General features: G+C 38.6%; 1 long non-coding RNA gene across 1 annotated transcript in view; it reads right to left on the bottom strand.

Annotated features, from left to right (window-relative positions):
- Positions 1-23382, bottom strand: part of LOC137143563 (uncharacterized) — a 30953-nt gene extending 7571 nt beyond the window's left edge. The window contains exon 1 of the long non-coding RNA XR_010917200.1: positions 23253-23382. This is a non-coding gene — a long non-coding RNA (uncharacterized lncRNA). The remainder of the gene's footprint in view (positions 1-23252) is intronic.
- Between the last annotated feature and the right edge of the window lie 310 nt (positions 23383-23692).

Below are 23692 nucleotides of genomic sequence, written 5' to 3'. Positions count from 1 at the left end.
CCCCCTCTAATCTCAATTCCTGGGGAAGACTGGACTCAATTCTCTTCCCAGTAGTCCTAACCTTTTTAATGTTAGAATTGAGAAAAATAGCAGTGGTGCTTTCCGGCTATATAAAGAGATTCCATAATGGTACAATAACACTGGAGAGAGATGGAAAAGGTTCAGGGTGACAAACCTGACAGTCATGACAACATTACGCAGAGTGAAGAGAACAAAAATAGAAATGCACATGTTCAATGTGTTGGTTTTCAATAGAGGCAGCCCACTTTGAGTCGCCGTGAGATCAACGGATATTTTGCCATTGATCTCAACTACAGTAGGCTTTGGCTTTAAGCGGTTTATATGTCCCTTATATCCCAATACATTTTGTCTGTCTTTTTATATATTTTTCCAGTAGAAATAAGCCCAAGCCATACGCCAAATCCAACTACTACCCTTAGCTGTGTGTAAATGTGAATCTGAACATTACAGATGTGGTCCAGATCTGGCATCTAGAAATGGATATTCAAATGTCTCATTTTGTCATATACTACATCATTAAAGCACTTCAAAAATGAACACACCACCACAAAACTTACTGTGTAACTTGTGCTTAACTTAAAACAAAACAAACAAAGGTTATAGTGTATGGGGCTGTTTTACCCATAATTACCTTGAATAAAGATATTTCAGATATCTTATTCTGAGTCTATATGGGTGGAGTGTGTCTACTATGAAAGTCTCAATTAAATGACTACATGCTGCTTCAACTTCTTGCCTCTTATTCATAGAAGAATCCACCTTACACGCATTTGCTGGTTATAAAAAGTTGAAAATGAATCTTTAAGGAACCTTCAATCTTCAGAGCTGGCTGGATACACAGCAGGGGGGGTGTGGAATCCTTTAAGAGAGGCAGAGCTGCCAGTCTGGCATATGCTCCTCGGGAGCCATCAGAAGGATTTTTTTTTCAAATTCAGCCAGGTTTATTCTTGAAAGCTATAGCTGCAGAGCAACCGCTTCCAACATGTCAGAAGGCTCCCAGAAGAGAATCCTGACCTTAGTTTATAGTGCAAGAGCAGGGCCACTGGTCTTATTCAAACTCCTAAACTGTCTCCTTTATAAATTATGTTCAGAAACTTTTAATAAATACTTCAGAAGTAAGTTTTAAATGTAGGCTGCTCCTCACACCCAACAACTGAGCTCTTCTCTGCCATGGGCTGCAGATTTTCTTTCCTCAGCAACAGCTGCCCAGCTTAATAGTCTTACCATATTATAATTAGCTAGAAGTTGGTTTTCATAACAGTGAGATGGAGCTTGCACAGATGGAATGACCAATGGTCTAGTTTGTTATGCAACATCCCAGTTAAAAAGTATTTCCTGAACTTGAAGATATTTGAAAAAAATATTTAAAAATAAAGGGTATTTGATGTTCTTAAAACCAGGAGGTATTATGCATTTGTCACAATACAAAATATTGCTCTAGTAAGAGGAATAAGACACGTGCTGCAAAACTGTTTCCCTTTCTCTAATTTTTCCAGTAGTATATGCTTGAATTCTTAGAAGAACTAAAAAGTATAGGATCAAAATAGTATAAATTTTGATTGCATACTTGCTTACCCATGGAGTAGATTCATTACACATACCTACTATGAGAATCAGTGCCAGTGCTAGCCCATTGGGGGCCATAGCAGGAAAATTTTTAGTATTGGGGAGGAGGCAAAACAGGCAAGCTCTTATAATAAAAAGCAAATAAGGGGTCCCCCCTTGAGCTGCTCGAGGCCTAAGCAATTGCTTAGTCTGTTTACGCCTAGCACTGGCTCTCATGAGAATATCCGGTCACCTGTAAATTCAGACTGAACCATCAGGGTTCTCTCAGGACTGGCTCAATGTTTAAAAGTGTGCTGCATTGCAAGAAAGAAAGTGCCTGCAATTCACTGCTGACAATATTGTACCAGCGTGAGACAGAGAAGTACAAGGTGTGCATGGTCAGACAGACAGACAGAGGGGCATAAAACTAACTGCTGTGAGATCTTTTACTATCCCCCAGCACGAACCTTCACACTAAAGTACAATTTACCTCACAGCTAGAGAATTTATGCTGCAGTTACAACTTCAGCAATGAGGTAGTGCACAAAAGCCAGTCAATACTTAAGCTTCAGGATACCATGTGCAACTGACACAATTATGGAATTGACTTAAACAACAGAAATCTTCATCTCAATGCAGAGATTACACACACGACTTATGTTACACTAAAAAAAATCCATACATGTCAAGATAGAAATATAGCCTTTTGCACCAAGTTGAATTTTATGGTACACATTCACATTACATCCATACATTCTACCATGCTTCTCACTTACGCCATAACAGTGATTTTCTCTGTCCCTCCCAGCTTCCATATAATTTATTTCTAGTTGTTCTTGACTTAGATAAGTTTTATCTATTTTCTAAAGTCCTACTCGCTCTCTCCTATAGCTTAAAATAGTTTAGCACATCTCGGACATAGTGCAATATATGGGCTTGGCATACTGTTAATGCGTGGAGGCTGAAAACCAGATACAGTTATTCAGTTGTAGAACTGTATCACCAGCACAGTGCACATGTCATTCCATCAGTGTCTAATGAGTCTTTTACAGGCAACGCTAGCTGGCACACATCAGCTAAGTTTTGCTGGCCTGAAACAGTTCTGGGTCAATGCAGTAGTTTCAGTATAGGGCTAAAGGGCAGTTTTGCATTGTCCAGGATCCTTACTTTTACAATAATTTAACTGAACAATGTTTGTGTTCTCATTTATTTCATGTGCACAAGTAAATCCTGAAGAAAGAAGAAGGTTATTTCATCTCTAACGGATTTGAAATCCTCAACCTGATGCCTGCTGTCTGTCCTGGTAGCCATGTTTTTCAGAACAGATTATATGGAATATCTGGGAGCCGGAAATTCCAGCAGACTAATATTCTCCAATTCATGCTGTGTCCATTATGAACAGCGTTATTCTGGGTAACAAAGCAAGGCAAATTATAGCACTTTTGAGACATCAGCATATAAATTAAATTATCTTGTTCTTATAAAAGGCAGAATTTTGCAACAGAGGGGAAAGAGGGAAAGTTTGGAGGCAGACTTAAATAAACTCATACAGTCTCCTGTTTTATTTTAAATGCTACTTAGTACATGAATGGTAGGATTAGCTCCATAAATTTGTACAAAAAGTTCAAATTGGCACATGGCAGTGTGTACTTTGTATATCAGTTCACATATGCAAATTAGCTACAGAAAGAGAACTCAGTTTTCAGTCTGGGAAATAACACAACTTTAATTAGATGCGGTTTGAACAAATTTGCCCCCAAAATGATGTTTTTAAAAAGTAATCCTAGAAAGGTTTCCACAATTAGTTAAAAAATACTAATGAAAATAGTTTTTAAAATATTTTATTGTATTTACAACTTGCTTTAATATGGTCTTTCTGGAAAATTCAAAACAAAACAAGATTTACAGGGTAGGGAAAATCATTTATTTTGGAAACAAATTGACATCTATTTAGTAATGATAAGCTTGTAATTCCTGATTTATGCAGCTAGACCAGTGCTAGATTAATTTATATCTTGTTGATCACTGGGACATTGATATTGCATGTTGTATGATGTACTAGCTGTAACCAAGGTGCAGTAGGTCTTATATATGAAAGAGCATATTGCAAATTCTGCATTATTTTATAGAATTCTTCTAAAAGCTTTAAACTTCTTCTGAGCAGTTACAATGTGTAAACTTTCATATCCATCTCTCAGTGAGGAAAACCTGGGTTGATAAAATGTTTCTTTTCTAATTTGTGGGAGCATGAGACTGTTAAACCATTAATAGAAGATTAAGGATTTCTGTGTGAAATCAATGGGCAGCATTTTTTTTTTTGGACTACTCTCCAACAATTAATAAAGACAGAAGGAACAAAATAAAGTATAAGGGAAACATTTCACCAATAATTTTAAACACGTCTTTTGGTAGAGCAAAATGAAGCCTTGCACTCAACTTGATGGCATTTCTTTGCTTGTCTATTCATAATGGCATAACTTTTGACTACCACCTTTGATCAATTCCAAAGTTTCAGGAAATGTTCTAGCCATCAATAGGTAGAATCTTATTGATTTAGGGAAAAATTGGGAGGGAGAAATAGGGGAGACAGAACCCCTGGCATCTGGTTAGCACACCCATCAACTTTAAATAGGTTTGTAATGGTCTATAGATCAAAAAAATCAGTTGATGGCAGCCATTACCACCTTCCAGCATAACACTCCCTCTCATCTCAGCTCTGTTCACCATCCCAATAGCGTTTAAAATGTTGGCACTCTGAATAACTTATCTCACAGTTAGAAAGATTTGTGGGGTGAGTGAAAGGATGCATGAAACCTCAGGTGTGTGCAATGAGTTTGGTCAACAGAAACAATGCAGTGTGCCACCCTCTAGATGTGGGTAAGCTAAGAAAGGAGAAGTCACAAGAAAAATGGATACATGGAACCCCTGGAATACGGTTAAGAGCGGAATGGGGGACAGCTCCTGGCATGGGGGAGGAGGGAGAATAGTGGATGCTGGCAGGTGGAAGAGAGAGGAATGGAGGTCACACACAACTCCTACCATTGAAGGGGAAGGGAGCACACAGAGTCCTTGGCACTGTGGAAGGTGGTCTGGGAGGCACTCAGCATAGGATTACACTGCAGCTGAGAGGTGCAATTTCCAGCACAAGTAGACAGACTTGAGCTAGCTCAGCTTGTGTATTCAACAGCAATGGACGTCCCTTGTTCCAACTCAGACAAAATGATAGTTGTGCTGGAAGTATTTCTTTAAACTTTTTTGTCTCAATTGAGTTTGATTGTCTGAATATACAGAAGGTCCAAGACAGAGCATGGCAGGATATAAAGTGATTACACTTAACAGAAGTGCTTTCAATTGTACTAGGGAAGAGTGAATTGATTCAGAATGAATAGTTAAAGGAGAACTTGCCTCTGGGTCTCCTAATGAGCTTTGTGTGTGAACGGTGTTGATTGTAAGCCCCCGCGAGACCCTTTTTTAATATTTGGTTTCTTTAAGTGGCAGCTAGCAGGCCTGCTCCCCTTTTCTGTTTCTAATATTCTCTCAGTAGGCCTGAGAAGTGTCTGTGACATTTCCCAGGATATAATCTGGACTACTGAAGAGCTGAGTCCTCTCAACCATCCAACCTGGGGTGCCTTTCACGTTGCTTTCCTATGAGAACAACCACTCCTGGCCTGTTCACACATAGCCTCCAGCATGCTAAAAATCATTCCCAGTTGAAGAATATGACAGTACAAGCTCATACAAACCCTATCATTTCATTAATAGAAAACGATATGCACAAACCCTGGTATCTCAAATGGAGGTTCTCAAACATTTCAATCCAAACACACTGGCTTAGATAAAACAAAACAACTACAGATAGATAGATTTTAAGTGATTACAAGTAAAGAGGCATAAGAGTCAGAACTGATTACAAAAGAAATAAAAGGTAAAATGTAAACTAATACCTACCTTAACAAGGTAAGTGAACTTAAAGCAAAAAGGTTTCTCTCACCATATGCTTACAGCAGTCTGGCTGAATTTTTTCCAGCCAGGACCACTTCCTCCAGTAAATGATGCTTTTTTTGTCTTTCAAAGTTTGTTGATGCCATGAGTAGAGATGAGGGGAGAGGGGTGACTTGTGTCCTCTGTTCTCCCTTCTAATAGCATTTCTCTTCATTGAGAATCATCTCCATCTGGGGTTCAGGTGACACCAAGTCTGTTTGCCAAGATGTACATTTCTCACTCACACCCTTCTTCCTGCCAAAGAATGGCTGCTTAACCAGCTGATTGTCAATTTGATTTTGTTGACACCTAGCCAAGATGTCAGTTTGCTTTTGTCTCTGATGAACAGGTCTGTGCCTGCTTTTCTAAACTTGGAGCATGTCTCAGCAATGTCATACAGTAGAATCTTAAAACTTCACATACAATGCTGCCACACACATCCTACCAGGACAACCATGATCAGCAAACCAAGAGTTTTCAAACAATGCCCCACAAGGCATACTTTGTACAAGATTTAGCATAGTTTTGTAAAAAGGATGAACATGAGGGTACAGACTGCCACAGTGTCACTTTGTACATGGCTCATTGTAGCAGGCTGGGCTTCTGTACCCGATATGGACTGGCTACCTAGCTTCCTTCCCAGAGAGGTACACCAGCTGCATTCCTAAGAAGATCCTTTAATGTGCTACCAGGAACAGTTGAGAGCATAAGTAATACATGTTACACACTGCACCACCTAGTGGCAGAACTGTAGAATACAGTTTAGCATTCTATTACAGCCTGTTCCCCAAGTGGTCAGATTTAAGTGATTTGGAAGAAAACCCCCATTCTGGAACAGGAGTCACTGCATCTCACCGCTCTAGCACTTCCATTATTAAAAGCACTCTGGAATTTTGAAAATCTCTTGATTTCACTTACCACTAAGGATCATGGAATCCTCCAGTGCCCTCTGGATATCAACAGCATAGGGCTTTCTGTGGTGTACTGAAACTGTTAACATTACAAGCTATCACTTTAAATTGTAAGGGATTTCCTAGTCCTACTTGCAAGCAAGCCATGTGATCTGGTCCTCAATTTGCAGCCTGTAAAGAGCCAGCCAGGAGCAAGGCAGGATGAGTTGTGCCTCTCTGCCTTCCACAGCAGCCTGCTTTGCCACTCTGTTTTTGGTTCTTGTGTGTTAGGATTCTAAGAAATGGAGTCATGTTACTTTGTCATCTTCCTGTAAGAGTATTTTAGAATTTTTTCTACCTTCTGGGTGTATGCTGTGAACACAAACACTTTCAAATATTGAAAGGAACAAAACAGTGAAACCTAGCTGAGGAATTTGTAGGTCCCAGGACCCCGGTGTTCCAGAACAGGAGATCTGATCAGCCAGTCACCAGAGAAGCTCATAGCTCAGGGCAGGAGATATGGGAGAAGTTGTCCTGCTAGCTGGCCCCTGGAAGTGAGAACACTAGTTAACCGACTGCCCTGAGGTGGGAGAAGGCCACTCAACCATTCCTGGATGCTAGAATGGAGATAGTGGGCCTACCTCCTAGATCTTTGAAAACACTGACAACCCCACTACCTCCCTCCTCCAAATTGCCCCCATGAAAATGAATCCAGGCTCTAAGGGAGTCAGAAGTAGGAGGAGGGGTGACAGACTTCAGGACTCCCATGAGGTAGGAGAGAGGTGGCTTCTGTTGGAAGGAGGCAATTGCGTGGCAATGGAGGAGGGAGGGTCACACAGCTTCAGGGGGACTGAAGAGTCTCAGAACATTCAAATACCTAGCCAAATTGAAACACAACCATTTTATATTATCTATGATGTGTGAAAGCACTGATTGTGTGCTAAGTGCTCATGCTTCTTCAATAGTTGTTATAGGAGTGTTATACATGGAGGGTTAAAATTCAAAGTACCTTAATCAGAACTATTCATCCTAAAGCAGAGATCTGTTTTTCTTCCTTAGAAAGTCATGAGTAGGACACGGACACTTTTTTTCACCCCAGAAAACAAACATATTGACTTTAAAATCTGCAGAATTCTGATGCCTCCATCACAGTTAACAAAGGTGACCTTGGGTTCCATCCCATTATTTATTTTGAATTATATTGACAGTAAATACAGTCCAGAGTTGTTTCAGCTGTTAGATAGGCAGGGAAGACAGGTGTTTTGGTTTGATTCTTACTACTGTGAAATAATAGCAAAACAGATTTATTGTCCAAGTGTTTACAGTAAATGAACTGCTCTGGAAAAATATCTTCAGAACATATGCTAATAGTGGAACGTATGCTTATTTGAAGAGAGCAAGAACACAATATAGTAGAACAGTTACAATTTCTGGTACCATCTGTCTCATTGTGGCTGAGTAGGGACTGGCAGTACATTCTTGCTGCAACCACCTTTTCACTGGTACCGAAGTTTTTCTTGGGAATAAAGAAGAGTCAGCTCACTGCTAGTACTGTGGCTCAACAGTTATTGTTAAGATTATTCCCACTCTTTGGACAAATATACACATGCAGGAAAGGGAAATGACAAACGAAAGGAAAAAAATCTGTCTCACTGATGCTGGCTTTTTTCATGTGGATATGGTAGACAGACAGATCTGTCACAAACAGGTGAACCTTTGGATCACCTTGCCTTCTTTACCTTAGCCTGCATGACAAGCTATGACATCATGGCGCCCAGTTAATTCCAAAGCTTGGAATCAATTAAACAGAAGCCAGAAACAAGGCCAGGGAAAGACATAATGTAACATGAAGATGAACTGACACACATGACACTGGATATAAGACATTAAAAACAACTCCTATTACTGAGAGATTGCTTTAGGATTCAGCCTATCTGATGGCAATGGCTTGATGTCTTCATGAGGCTGTTTGTAGCTTGGATGTATCAGAGAATTTCCCCAGACTCTTATGGAGATGTTGAGTTACCATAATGTGGGGCATTGAGAACATCACAGGACCCTTGAAAAACATTCAGAATGAGAGCAGTCAGCCATCATTTATCCCACCAATCTGACACTCAAAGCCATTTCTGGCATCCCAAACATTTATTTTCATGTAAAGGTATTCCTAGCCCATCATTATGCCAACTTGTCTACCACAAGGAGTAAGCATTTACTTGGGGGAGGAGGAGGGAGGAGGATCGATGAAAAGAAAGATAAAGGACTAAGTCCTACACAGCTGAAACTCTTTTTGACTAAGATTAAGATTGACAGATGAAGAGACAAGAACATAAGAATGGCCATACTTGGTCAGACCAATGGTCCACGTAGCTCAATATCCTGTCTTCTGACAGTGGCCGGTGCCAGATGCTTCAGGGGAAACAAACAGAACATGGCAATTATTGAGTGATCCAACCCCTGTCATCCAGTCCCAGCATCGGCAGCTAACGGTTTCGGGACTCCAGGAGCATGGGGTTCCGCCACTGACCATCTTGGCTAATAGCCATTGATGGCCCTAATCTCCATGAACTTATCAAATTCTTTTTTGAACCCAGTTATATATTTGATCTATGCAACATTCACTAGTCAACCTGTGAAACTTGTTGCCATGGATTGTGTGAAGAAATACTTTTTTGTTTGTTTGTTTGTTTGTTTTAAGATTGTTGCCTATTGATTTGATTGGGTGACCTGGGTTATTGTATCGTTTGAAAGGCTAAACAACAACACTTCCCTACTCACTTTCTCCACACCATTCATGATTTTATAGATCTCTCTCTTATTGCCCCCTTACTCAAGTTTTTTCTAAGCTCAACAGTCCCACTCTTTTTTAATTTTCCCTTATATGAAAGCTGTTCTGTACCCCTAAGCATACAAGACATAGTTCTATTGGGAAAAAAAAAACACCCAAAAACCCTCAAGCATATTTTGTTACAAGTGACAGATACAGAATATGTGGTCTTATAGTACTATACAGTGTTATATCAGGGTTTGTTTGGGATGACATGCATGACTCACTCAGGGTCTTGACAACCAGGATGCCAAATGCAGCTCTCCCAAACTCAGACCATCACATCTTCCTGGTGCACATGTAGAATACAAATTACTGTACATTAAAGTCCTAACTGAGTCATTTTCTTGTCAGTGATTGAGACAATATGTATAGACTAGAACAGAGAGAAGAACACGGACCGCATAGCGAAAAGGATCATGTGAATATCTTTGAAAGCAGATGACTGGTATCAGGTTCTTAAATGGGTAGAAAGAAACATACAAAAATCAGAGAGGAATCAAACAATTGTGTTACCTAGGGAAACAACGTAGTTCAACATAGCATAACTGTCAGCCTAAGAGGCATCTCCCAAGTCACCAACACTCTACATTAACTGAGTTCCCAAAGAAATTAAACAATAGCTAACATGGACTGGTATCTGGATCCTGGACAGTCACCTGCAGAGAAGGAAAAAAAGATGGTGCAGCCAATGAAGTATGTATTTGTTTGGCTGGCATAAGAAAGACAAACAGACACACACACACACACACACACACACACACACACACACACACACACGCAAATTTAATTTAGGATCTCCTTGAGCTTTTTCAAAACAAATATTTTGAAAGCAATGACACAACATTACTAGCAAAGAATTGTTACAAAATGCCCAACAGCTCATTTCAGGAGCTGAACATTTCATGTTTTTGCATGCAGTGGAACGTTTAAAAAGCAAATACTTTGGTTCAAATCTGCATAAAGCACACAGTTTTCTATACTGTAAATGATGCTTTATAAAAGTCAGTAGGAAAATGTTATTGTTGAGCAGATGGTATGCCACTCTACTGAATAATGGATTTTAATAATCAATGTCATAGCAAGCTCACACAGAGCCAGTAGCACAAGACTAGTTACTTACAAAGCAAAACTAAATGCCTGTATTCTAAGTGGGGTCCTCAATGATATTTTCTATGCACAATTTGGGATTCAAGTCTCCATTCAATAATAATATGCAGTGCTTAGAAGGCTTTTTTTTAAAATCCATTTTTTACAGCCAAGAATGACAAATTTTGATATTTCTTCAAGTTGTCAGTAAAATTTAAGTATGACATTTTATTTCGACAAAGGAAAAAAGAGAAACTTCTTATTTATATTACAGACTATCAAATAATGCTGGGGGATAATTTTAAATCCAACCTACCAGGAAAAACAAGTCTGGAGTTTTAAATCTTTTGATATAACCTGGAAATGAGACAACCTGTCAAAGCATTGCCTGAAAATTCTGACAATATGATTTTTTTTTTAAAAAAAAAAGAGCTGAGGCTTTGCTGGAGGCTGTATAGAAGATGGAGCACTGTATCTTGATGAGGTTTTCTTTTCTTTACAGTACAATATGTGGTGGTGTATATCCTGAGGTATTGGGTTCAAGCTGACATTAAGTTGGCATTTGTTCAGAATTTACTGTTTAAATATAGTGACTTACAAACACTTCCTTGTAGTGTTATGAAGTGACAAATATTAGTTTCTACTGGCGGGTCTCACCATAAATGTAGTAAAAGCTGTTTTTGCACGTTAGAAAGTCTGCTTAGGTGTATCCTGGGAACCAGAGAAAAATATTAGGCTAGATTCTCTTTTTGGTCAGGTCAGATTACATAACTAGAGTGGTGCAAAGGGACATAAAAAAGTAGCTGAAATCTCCACAGTTGGAGATTTTCCCCAGTGTTGGAGTGTCCCAGCTGAAGCAGAGTCAATATAGCTTGCTCCTGCTTTACCCACTGCAGCAGAGAGTTGGTAGGGAGAAGATGCGGTGTGGCTCTGTGCTCTGGGGAGCACCAGCTTGTAAGTGGCATATTGGAAGTAATGTTTCTCAACCTTTTTGATACCAGGAACCACCTTCCTCTACTGTGTCAGGGAGATCTCAGGGTCCAGTGCTGGTCCATGGCCCAGTTGTTCAGACTCACTTGCCTCATATTGGTGCTGAGCGTGAAGAAGAATCAGGAAGTCAGAAATGGCTCTTTTGTGGCTGTGATTTGATGAAATGGAGAGGGAGTGTGGTCCAATGGACAGGGCACTGGACGGGGACTTAGGAAAACTAGGTTCTGTTGCTGGTTCTGACACTGACTAACTGTGAACTTGTGCAACTGTGTGTGTCTCTGTTTCCCCTTCTACTCCCCCCCTCTATCTTGATCATTTAGATATTAAACTTTTTGGGGCAGAAGCTGTCTTACTATGTGTTTGCACAGTGGATCTTGGTTTGGGGCCTCCATGCAACACTGATACAAATAATAATAGAAAAGTACATTTGTAATAAATTTTAACTACATGGAGGGTTTGAGATGTAAAAACTTACTACCCAGGTATAAAATGAATTCAGGATAGCAATCTACCAAGCAAGCATTGCAAACATGGTTTCAGCACACTGAAATTCAAACTACTGGCTTCCTTTCATAATGTATGCGTTTAAAAAGTCCATGAAGCACTGGAGTAAATAGTTATTTGCTGAAGTGTCACTTCTGTGCTAAAGGGGATTGCCACCCTGTGACAGCCAGAGAATGATACAGGAATGCAATCTGGGTGGGTAAAAGCTAAAACAATTAGGTTCACAGTGGCTCAGTTTTACATTTGCATAAAAATTGGGAAGGCTCTTGATAAATATGGCAACATATCCTCCTGTATTTTTACTATTTCTGCTTCCTGTTGGTGTGTATGCCACTCTGCCTAATTTCATATGAACATTGTTCTTATTTCAATGTTCATCTTTGACAAGTATTTGTGAACAGTTTCTAGTATAAGTCGCCTGTTTCAAACAGCAAGGATTTTATGATCTTGTTGTTCCAGCATTCCTGACTGATGACTAGACAGAGCTCTGTGAAGCTTTCCAAGCGTGTGGATCACAATGGAAATATGTAGTATGTGGACACTCAAAAGAGATTAGATCTTTTCTTCTGGTTCAGGTTCACAGGCACAACTAATTAGCCTCCATCTTGAAAAGCTCTCTCACAGGCATGCCCAAACTGCTGGAGCATGCTCAGTACACTTTAGGGCTTCCAACAGTAAATAGCTATTTTCACATTGGCCACAAGGCCACATTGACCATAAACAAAAATACTTACAGCATTACGTGTGCGTGTGTGCATGCATGATTCATGTGAGTTTTCTGGCACTGAGTTTGAGTTCAAGTCCCTTTCCAAATCCAGAGGTAAGGTTCAAGTTTCTGAAATGCTCATCACCTTACATGATGCAGGATTAGAGGCCATTTAGGAAAGTATCAAGTTAGTTACCCCATGTGGCTTGTCACAGCAGTTACGTTTAACTCAAAATGTAGCAGCAAATAGTAGCTTCAACATGTTTATGTATATCTTGATGCAGCGGAAGAAAAATCCATATATAGCATTGATTAAAACTGTATGGATGAACTGCTAGTTTCTGAGCATGTTAACCTCAAACCAAGGTTGATTTTGAGCATGTTTGAGGATCGAATCAAATATTTCACACACCTTTATTACTAGGATTTTAACCTAAGCAAGGTTCACAATCAAGACCAGTGGTAGTTCTTACACTCAAAACAATGCTGTCTTGCCTGTGTGGAAGGTATATATAGTAAATAGCAGTATGTGCTCCTGACAAGGAAAATTCCTTATTGGCATAAAACTGTTAGAGCCAGTGCCTGCACCAGTTACCCCCCGTGTTGCCCCAAAATTTGACAGTACTGCAATCAGTAATTTTGTATGTTCAGCCACTGCCAGCTGAAAACCAAACATCACATAACTAGGAAAATCTTAGGCCCTGAGAGGGAAGGCCAAATAACTGCAGTTTTGCTATCAGAATGGGGGTATGGCATAAAAAGTCAATGTACTGTGAGAATAGAAGGCATATTTGGATGACCAACCTTGGTCTTGAGCACCTCGACACATGTAAATTTCATTGTTGTTATGACTGAAAATATTTTGATAATGAGTAGTTTTACTGAAAGCAGGAGAATTGGTGACCCATTGGGAATTATTATGGTTACCCATTAGGAGTCGCTACAGGTTGTGCGCTTTGTTTCAAGTTAGTTATAAAAGATTAGGCAAAAGAATTTGCTTTGGAGCAGTCTGAGGAGGCTTTCTTTGGGCCAGGATCAGACAGCTACATTCCCCAGCAGCTAAATGGAAGGCAGGGCACCCCTGAAGTCTGGTTGTGGATTCCTTGAAACCATCTCTTAGTGTTAGGTAAATATAAAAGTTATGAATGCTCTAAATCTATTGTGACAGCATGTGTGCATTTGAGATCTAATAAAAAACATAGTTGTGTGAACGCACTCTGGTTTGTATCAATTATATACAAGACGGATGCGCTGTGCCCCCATTGATTTATTCCTGATGCTGCCTGGAGAGAAACAGTTATGTTACCACTGCTTTTGGGTTCTGAGAAACCCCAGGTAACACCTGTGCCATAGTGTAAGTGTTGATGGTATGGTAGAGCTCCACTCTGCTGCACCATTCATCTGGTGTAACTTAGAGCAGTCCTTACGCTGCTCTAACACTTTGCTAAAGTGGCACACGTAGAACCAAGGAGTCATAACTAGTTTCTTGACAAGACTTCCCAACCTCCCTGTGCAGATGAGAATCAATCTTTTGACAGTAAAGGCTAAAGAAAATTCTCTCTGTCTTTGGTAACACACAACTCCGGTTAGGACTCATTAAGTCCATTCTGGTTTTCCAAAGTGTTTTCCAATTCTAATTAGTTTTAAGTGTTTTCTTTCCCCTAACTCAAGTGAGGAGCTAGCTATTCTTTCCTTTTCCTAAATACCATCTAACCTATGAAAGTGAGGTAGCATAGTCTAAATGGCTAGGGCACGAGGCTGAGAATCAGGAGACCTGGATTCTATTCCTGACTCTGCCACTGACATCCTATGTGGCCTTTAGCAAGTCATTTCACCTCTTTGCTTCCCCTCCCTGCCTTGTCTACTGAGATTTTCTAACTATGTGTAAATACAGTGACGAGCAGAATAAAACCCTGATCTTACCTGGAACATTTAGGTGTCAATCCTAATAATCAAAAAATTCCCAGCTGAAAGCGATCTAAATATATGATTTAGGTTTGAAACATATTACCAAGTAATTTTTTTTTACAAACAAAATACTATGAAATCAATGGGGTTGCACAGTTGTACCTTAGCACAGAATTTGGCTTCTTGAATTGTTAGTAATAGAGCTGTTGAGAAAAATTTTGAGTTTCAAGTTGACATAAAAAGAAGATTTCTTACAAGATGGAGAGATTTAGGTGAAATTTTCCAAATAGTCCTAATTAGTAATTTGCATATATGTTGTGAGAATTTTCTTACTTTTTGCAAATGTAACTGTTTGTACAGAATTTGTTTTGTTGTTTTTAATGAAGAAAATTTGTAAGATAACTATAACATTAAAAAAAGAATGTGAGTTTGTTTCCATAAAACTGACATTTCATTCCATGTAACTGTCATATTGTAAGTTACCACGATCCAACATATTTGTTACACGTAGAAGGGCAAAGGAGTAGCCAATGACAAGGCTTCCATGTCAAGGTTGGCTGGCAGATGGTGGTATGTGACCTTGCTGCTGTTCCCAAGGGACTGTAGAACTCACCTGACAGACTTGGAAGCTGATACTTGCTGCTAAGCTAGTCTCCCTGGGTGAAAATATCTTTTTAGACTGTCTGAGCAACTCGAATAAAATCAAAGCTTCTCTACATATAAAAATTGCATGAATTTAACTATATTTTATAGTTAAACAATACAGCCGTCTACTGTGGATGCAGCTAAACCAGTTTAGAGGTGCTTATACCAGGACAGCTTATTCCTGTATGCTAAAAGGAACGAACAATATACAGGTATAACATACCTTTATACCAGGTTTATTGTGACCACACTAGGGATTATATCAGTAAAAAACAATATACCCTTAATGAAAATGTTTGGGAAAAAATTGTTAGGGGTCAATCAAAATGTTCCATTTCAATTAAATCAAAAATTTTTATTCCAACTGATTTTTTAATTTTATGTTCTATTTATAATTTACAGTATAAAATTTCAAAAAATGAGAAGATGCTTTGAAAAAAAACCCTAATGTTCTAAAAGTTGAAATGGAATGTTTCAACCCATCAAAATGCCCCTGCCCCCTTTTTAAAAGAACAAAATTGTTTTTTAAAAAATTGAGAATTTCCCATAGAAAGTTATGTCTTTGCTGAAGTGGCATTTTCCAGAGGAAAAAATGTTCTGTCAGAAAATTTTCAACCAGCTTTAGTCACGGTGTTCAAGAACAATGATGAGTACTCTATTTTCTATTTGTTTCCTTTATTCTTGTAGATGCTGTACAGAATGAAGAATTGCATTTAATCTCAAGGGAGTTCCCACAACAGTTGATTTAAATGCTCTCCACTCCACTATGCAATCTCCTATTTGTGTTTGTGAGAAAGAGAAGATATAGAGAAGCTAACGGGTAATAGCTTTGTCCTAGCTGCATAAAGATAATAGAGTTTTCAGAGGACATTTGAAAATTGATTTAATTCAGATGTGTTTAAGCCCCTTTTGTTCAAATTTTCACAGAAGACGGACAAAAGAATTGTACTTGGACAATTGCTCACAGGAAGTAAATTGTAAGTTTTCATGCTCAGGATACTCATCCTAAGGTAGGGCATAATTATTGACAGAGTATAGACTTCTAAAAGCCCTTGCAGATCCCTGGCAAATAGGCAATTAAACCAGCCCAACAAAGATTTGACTTCCTCATTCATAACAGACTGCGCAGGAGCATGCAGTTGTTTTGTATATGACAAGATGCAATTAATTTTGAACTCTACATCTATCCAGTGACTCTTACAGCAGCCTCTTTTTTCCTAGGAATAAGCATATGTGGCCATGGGTGGAGAAAGTTTCAGATTTTCTAAAATGTCCTTAACCAGCATATTTGCTACTCTTGAAGAATTCAAATGTCCAGGGACTCTTTCATGCTCTTTTCCCAAATACAAGGATTTATGCTCTTCCACTGAGGACACAGAAACAGTATTGTATGATTTCTGTAACCAGTCACAACCAACCAATGCAGCTTAAATTCCAAGTCTCTCTCACAAGGACCCATTTGTGATCAATCCATAATTAAAACAAAACCAAACCAAAGCCTATCGAGGAATTCACAACAAACAAAAATTTAAATAAAAATTCTGGAAGCAGAAAGAAGCTAAAATCACTAAGCAAATTACTTCCATAAGAACTCAAACAGTCATATTGGGCATCTTCAGCCCCCTCACAATATCTGCTCTCTCTCTCTTTCTCCCCCCTCCTTTCAGACAAGTAGCCTCTCTCTATTCACACCAAGGGCTCAATTCTGTATTTGCCCCTCTGCATTCAGTGGGAGTTAAGGGAGCTCAGTACTTCATAGATTTTAAGGCCAGAAGGGAACATTGTGACCATGAAGTCTGACCTCCTGCATAGCTCAGGCCATAGAACTTCCTCAAGATAATTCCTACAGCACATCTTTTAGAAAAACATCCAATCTTGATTTAAAAATTGCCAGAGATGGAGAATCCACCACAACCTTAGCAAATTGTTCCAATGGTTAACTACTCTCTCACCATTAAAAAGTTATACCTCATTTCTAGTCTGAATTTATCTAGCTTCAACTTCCAGACATTGGATCTTGTTATACCTTTCTCTGCTAGACTGAAGAGCTATGTGGATATTTATACACTCAAATATGAGAGAGAGTAATCAAGTCACTCCTTAACCTTCCCTTTGTTAAACCAAATACAGTGGCAGATTCCAGGAGCTCAAAATCAGGCATGTTTTCCTAATCCTTAAATCATTCTTGGGGCTCTTCTTTGAACTGTCTCTAACATCCTTTTTGACTTGCTAGACACAGTATTCCAGCAGCAGTTGCACCAGTGCCAAATACAGAGGTAAAATAATCTCTCTACTCCTACTTGAGAATCCCGTTAATTCTTCCAAGGATTGCATTAGCATGTTTGGCCTCAGCATCACAATGGGAGCTCATGTTCATTTGATTATCCACCATGATCCCAAAACCTTTTTCAGAGTTACTGCTTCCCATGACAGAGTTCCCATTCCTTGAGTATGGCCTACATTCTGTGTTCCCAGGTGTATACATTTACATTTAACCATATTAAAATGTATATAGTTTGCTTGCTCCTAGTTTGCCAAGACATCTAGATTGGTAAATAATGAAGAGGACAGATCATTGATTCAGAGCATCCCCCAATTTGCATGTCATCTGCAAACATTATCAGGGACAATTTTATGTTTTCTTCCAGGTTATTGATAAAGATGTTAAATAGTATAGGGCCAAGAACTGATCCCTGCAGGACCCAACTGGAAACAGACCCACTCGATGATGATTCCCCATTTAAAGTTACATTTTGAGACCTATTAGTTAGCCAGTTTTTAATCCATTTAATGTGTGCTATATTAAATTTATATCATTCTAGTTTTTTAATCAAAATATTGTGCAGTACTAAGTCAAACGCCTCACAGAAATCTAAGCATATTATATCAACACGATTACCTTTATCAACCAAAGATGTAATCGCCTCAAAAATAAGGATATTGAATTAGTTCAGCAGGTTCTATTTTCCATAAATCCATATTGATTTGCATTAATTACATTACCCTCCATTAATTCCTTATTAATCAAATCCTGGTATCAGCTGCTCCATTATTTTGTCTGGTATTGATGTCAGGCTGACAGACCTATAATTACCCAGCTCATTTCATTTACTCTTTTTAAAAATTAATGTAACATTAGCTTTCTTTCAGTCTTCTGGAACTTCTCCAGCGCTCCAAGACTTATTGAAAAAGAACATAAATTGTCCAGTGAGCTCCTCAGCCAGTTCTTTTAAAACTCTTAGATGCAAGTTCTCTGGATTTGCTGATTTAAGTGTTTAATTTTAACAATCTTCTGAGATACTAGTGGAATGGAAAGAGTTTTCACTGAATGATCAGACTGCATCATCTGTTTTTCCCCCAAATGCAAAACAGAAACATTTACTGAACATTTCTGCCTTTTCTGCATTATTATTGATTATTCTACAATTCACATCTAGTAATGTACCACTAACATTGTCAAAACCTTTTTGTTTCTAATATATTTAGGAAATTCCTTATTGTCTTTAACTCTGTTGATCATAGATTTATCCTTGTGTCTCTTTGCTTCTCTAATCAATTTTCCACAATTCCTAACTTCTGATTTTTATTCATTACTATCAACTTCCCTTTTCTTCCATTTGTTTTATATATATTTTACAGCTGCTTTCACTTCACTTTAAATCAGGTTGTTTTTTTAACCAGCACAGCCTTCTTTTTCATTTGTAGGATTGCGGCTTTTAGGGCATCGAGTAACATGTTCTTAAATGATTCCCAATTATCTTTCACATTTTTCAGATTGAGTCAATTCATCTGGGAGGAAGAACTCAATTGTTTTCATCTTTGTGAAACTGGCCCTATTACAGCACCAAATATATATATTACAGATCTGGAATTTATTCTGCTTGCACATTATAAATGTGATCAAGTCATGATCACTTGTACCTACGCTACCATTATCTTTTAGTTCTGCAGTCAGTTCCCTCTTTATCTGTTAGGACAAGATCTAGTATAGAATTCGTCCATGTTGGTTGCAACACTTTTTGAGTTAGGAAACTGTCATCTATAACGTTTAGAAATTCCAAGGATGTTTTAGTACTGGCAGCATAAAACCAGCATGTGTCATTCGAACTGAAGGTCCCCATGAACACACAGCTTTTTCCCCTCTACACCCTACAGATAGGATGACTGCCTCCTTATGCACCTGTTCCCTAGTGTGATTTGGTGATCTGTAGCAGACATCAACTAGTACCCCATCTTGTGCTTTATCTGTTAAGACGTGAATACTTGTGGATCAAAGATAATTTTCTTCTGAGTTATCAGTGAGTTGGAAACAGGTAATGCCATTTTCTACATAGAGTGCCACTTTCCCTCCCCTTTTGCCCACTGGATCCTTCCTAAATAGGTAATAATTGATTTTAACATTCCAATTGTGCAAATCATCCCACCAGGTTTCAGAAACACTAACTACATTGAATTTATGCTCATAAATGAGCAATTTCAATTCCTCTTGTTTGTTATCCAGGGTACGTCTACACTGCCCGTGCTGCATCAGGCTCCACGGATTGATGCAGCGGGATCGATTAAGCAGGCAGTGGAGACCCGCACAATCGATCCCAGAAGCACCTTCTGGCCAACACAGTAAATCCGCTCTCCTGAAAAGAGTAATGCTGCGCCGACTGGAGGGTGGTTCCTGTTGATGCAGCACAGTGGAGACACTGCAGTAAGGGAGTATAAGTCATACGTAGCTTGTGTATCTCCCATCAATGGCTGCCGGCAGTGTAAACTGGGCCCCAGGCTCCTAGCATTGGTACATATATAGTCATTTCATCTCTTCATGTCCTTTGATTAATTTTGTGCTGAATATCTCAGTTGTGTCAACTGAGTGCTCTTATCTTTCCCCTTTTGCTAGCATTTAAGCTCCTTCTGAATACTTTAGCTAGCCTGTCCAAGAAGATTGGTCCCCCGTCTATTGAGGTGGAGAGCACCCAAACTATACAACCCTGTCTCCCCACAGAAGGGGAACCAATGTTCCACAAAACAAAGTCCTCCACACTACACCACTTACCTAGCCAGCAATTCACTTCCAGAATCTTCTGTCTTTGACCTTCCTTTTGGTTATGGGAAAGGAAGACTCTCCGAGAAGGTAACTTACACACTATTCTTTTTCAGTTCTCTGAAGTCATCTACTAGCTGTAGGACATCGCACGACACAGTGTCATCCGTGGTGATATGATATGAATGGATCTCTTCCTTTAGGCTTCACAAGCCTGATGCCACTTAAAAGGGTCAATATCTAGTATGGTAATAGTTGGACTGAATTCTCATGAAGAGGCCTGGCAGATATTGTGCTATCCATCCGTTTACTTTCCTGCCCTCAGTGCTCTGACTTTTCTCCCAGACGTTCTCTCTCATGAAGACAATACTGATTTACTGGTGTTATAGAAATAGTTCCTAAAAACAGCTTGTATTACTGTTAGAGCTGGTCAAAATAACACAAACATTTTCAGGGTCCCTCCCCTAATCAAAAATTCAAATTTATCCATAATTCAAAATTTGAACCAGCTCTAATTATTATAACATAATATCAAATCCTGGTGGCCATGACTGTGCTACTGTTCTTTTCTTGGACACGTCTCATCAAAATAAATAGCAATCCCACACCATAAGTTAATTTTTAGTGCTGATCTACCACAACATTCTAGGCAGCTCAAAAACATTCGAACCATAAACCATACAAAATGAGCTAGAGCAACATAAATATTTAAAACTCTATCACTATGTCTTGCCAAAAATGATTTAAAAAAACAAAACAAAACCCAAAAAAACAAATAAAGTGTCTTCCACCTCTCTTTAAGCATCGTAATATCTATGGAAACGGCTCATTTCCAAGGAGAGGACATGATGAAGAGACAGATAGTTTATCTACACCTAGTTGGAACTTGTACCTACTTAGGACAAAAATCACCTATTTTCTCATCTTAGGTGGGCATCGCAACACAGCAAAATATTGGGATCCAATTTCTTTAGAGCCTGTAAAATTATAGGCATGATACTTAGAATAGTATATCTTAGATATACCATGCAGTGCCTCTTTCCTATCGTATGAGTGGCTCAATATGTACACCACTTTACCTGAGTTATGTTCTGAGTACTTCAAGATTATTCAGTATAACATTTTTTATTAATGGTCACATCGTATTTCCAATGAGTGTAACTGAATTTCTCCATATTGTCACATGATACATAAAGCAGTAACTTTGGAAGAGTGTCTGAAGGAAATTGCTGGATGTCCCTCCCATTAGAGTAACACTGGAAAACTTAACAGTAGGGAACAGCCTTATAATGGCAGGATTAGATGGAACTAACACCAAATAGACCTTTTCCATTTCTGAAATGTGTAATTTGGTGATTTACTTTCAAAAGGTGCAGCAAGACGACATCTGAACACATTAAATTTCATATCCATCTTTCAAAATCCCACTTGAAGTAGTCATGAAGAACAATTGTTAATAAGGAAAATAAGGTGATATATAAAAATAGATTTACCATCTGATAAATTTTCTGTGAAAGTGTGATTTATGAAGGAGAAAGGTTGGAAACCAATAAGCAACTTTATTTGCACAATGAGAGCAGGAGCCTTTCAAAAAAGCACAGTAAACCTTGCCTATGGCATCAAAGCCTATGGGCATTATGTTACAACTGAAATGTATCAGTAAACAGTTGGTCGCTTTGCATGAGCTTAAAGAGGCAGCAACTAGCTTGTCCTGACATTATGCAAATTGCACAATCAAGAATGCAGCAGACGTTTGTGTGCAGCACCTCATTTTGTGTTTTTGTTGGTATAAATAGCTACTCCTTTGCTTGCACATGAACAGGAAATCAGAGAATGGGTTCAGACCAAGACCCCAAATCAGAATACCCCAAACATTGGAGAAGATTGAATCTGGAGCCAAACTCTGTTGCTCTGCCCTATAACTAAGTGGAAACTTATTGCAACTGTCCCCCCCCCCCCCCACACCTTATTGAAGTGAAGCCATCAAAAATAGCTTAAATTATTTGCATGCATCAAGTGCTGCAAATACCTCATTTCATTCAAATTTCTAAAAGGAATAAATAAATAAAAGACATTTGAAAGGAATACAATTTCTGGATGCACTTCCACATAATACTGACTACTTATGCATTCAAATTTCTAAGGAACTGAAGCTAAATAAACTCTACAATTATAGCTAAAACAACTGAACAGTGGTCTTTAAAAATAGTTTATTGGGAACCTTCAAAAATATGCTTTAAAGTAAGAGAAAAGTAAAGTATAGGCTCTTTATCTTCAAAGTTGCTGTTTTAAAATAGCATCGAGGCAATTTCATATACCATAACAGCGACAGTTCTGTGGCATCTTAAAGACTAAACAAATTTATCATATACCAAGCAACAATATTAGAATTTGATCCCTTCCACAAAGAAATGAACACTACATAGATCAAACACCAATTTTGTTGTTTACCATAACAATGCAGATCAAGACATAAAGAACTCCTAGACAAGAGGCAATCCAGTCCAATAATCCAATCCCACACATAAGTCGGTATCAATACTTCTGTTTTAAAAACAGGAAGTTCAGACTGTGAGGTTCACAGGAATAGAACAAGTAGGTTCTAATGCTGCTTCTATTACCAACCCCAAATGTTCAAAAATCATAAGCTGCACTCCCTAGTATCCTAAGATTCATGTATTCATGAGATTTAAAAAAAAAAACCCAAAAAACTTGTGGGTTGTTTTATTTTGCATGATGGCCTTTAGGGCTCACATTTTCAAATTTATCTCCACAGTCATGAGGTTTATAATTTTTTAAAATGAAAACAAAGTCTCATGTAATCACATAACTCCAGGAGCTAGGTCTTTAGGAAAAGCACCAAATATCATGAAACTTGCAATAAAATCTCAAGAGTTCGCAGTTCTGCTTCTGACACTTTTAAACATTTGTAGCCTTTAAACTAAGATCTAACACAACTTAAAATCTTGTTTGTCCTCTACTGGGAATGGAATCTTGCATTTTCAGGAGAACAGACTCATTGATCCAATAGATATTTCCCATCTCGAACTACTATAAATCCAAAAAGCATTATCCACAGGAAGAGATGTTAAAAGTGAATAGGGTAAAACATACACTTAGCTTGGGCTTGATGAAGAGTTCTACTACAGGTAATAGTAGCTCAGTAGAGTACTCTATGATAACACACCTGAATCAGCTTGAAGAGATACTTCAGGCCTTCCAATTCTTTGGCAGGTGAAAATCAGTGACAGTGTTCTGTGTGGAGATAGGATTGTGAAGAAGGAAACACAGCTGACCTCTTTTCTCCTCAGTACCTCTTACTGATTGATTAATAATGCCAGACTGGAAGGAGAACATGCAGTTTGAAGAGCTCTCCTTGGCTATAGCAAAAACTGCTATAATTGTTGGTCTGAGGGGGTGGAGTTGAGGGGAGAAAATTCAGGGCAAAATCTAGCTCTTCAGGCTAGGAGATAGATTTTACCCACAAGTATATCTTTGGGTTCCACCTATTAATTAAAAAAAAAAAAACCCAAGAAAATAAAACAAAAAACAAA

The sequence above is a fragment of the Emydura macquarii genome, unplaced genomic scaffold (genome assembly GCF_026122565.2).
Source record: "Emydura macquarii macquarii isolate MOO-44397 ecotype Brisbane River unplaced genomic scaffold, CSIRO-AGI_Emac_v2 contig_3343, whole genome shotgun sequence".
In the NCBI taxonomy this organism is placed as follows: Eukaryota; Metazoa; Chordata; order Testudines; family Chelidae; genus Emydura; species Emydura macquarii.
Note: the sequence above shows the minus strand (reverse complement) of the source record. Positions and strands in the feature narration are given on the sequence as shown.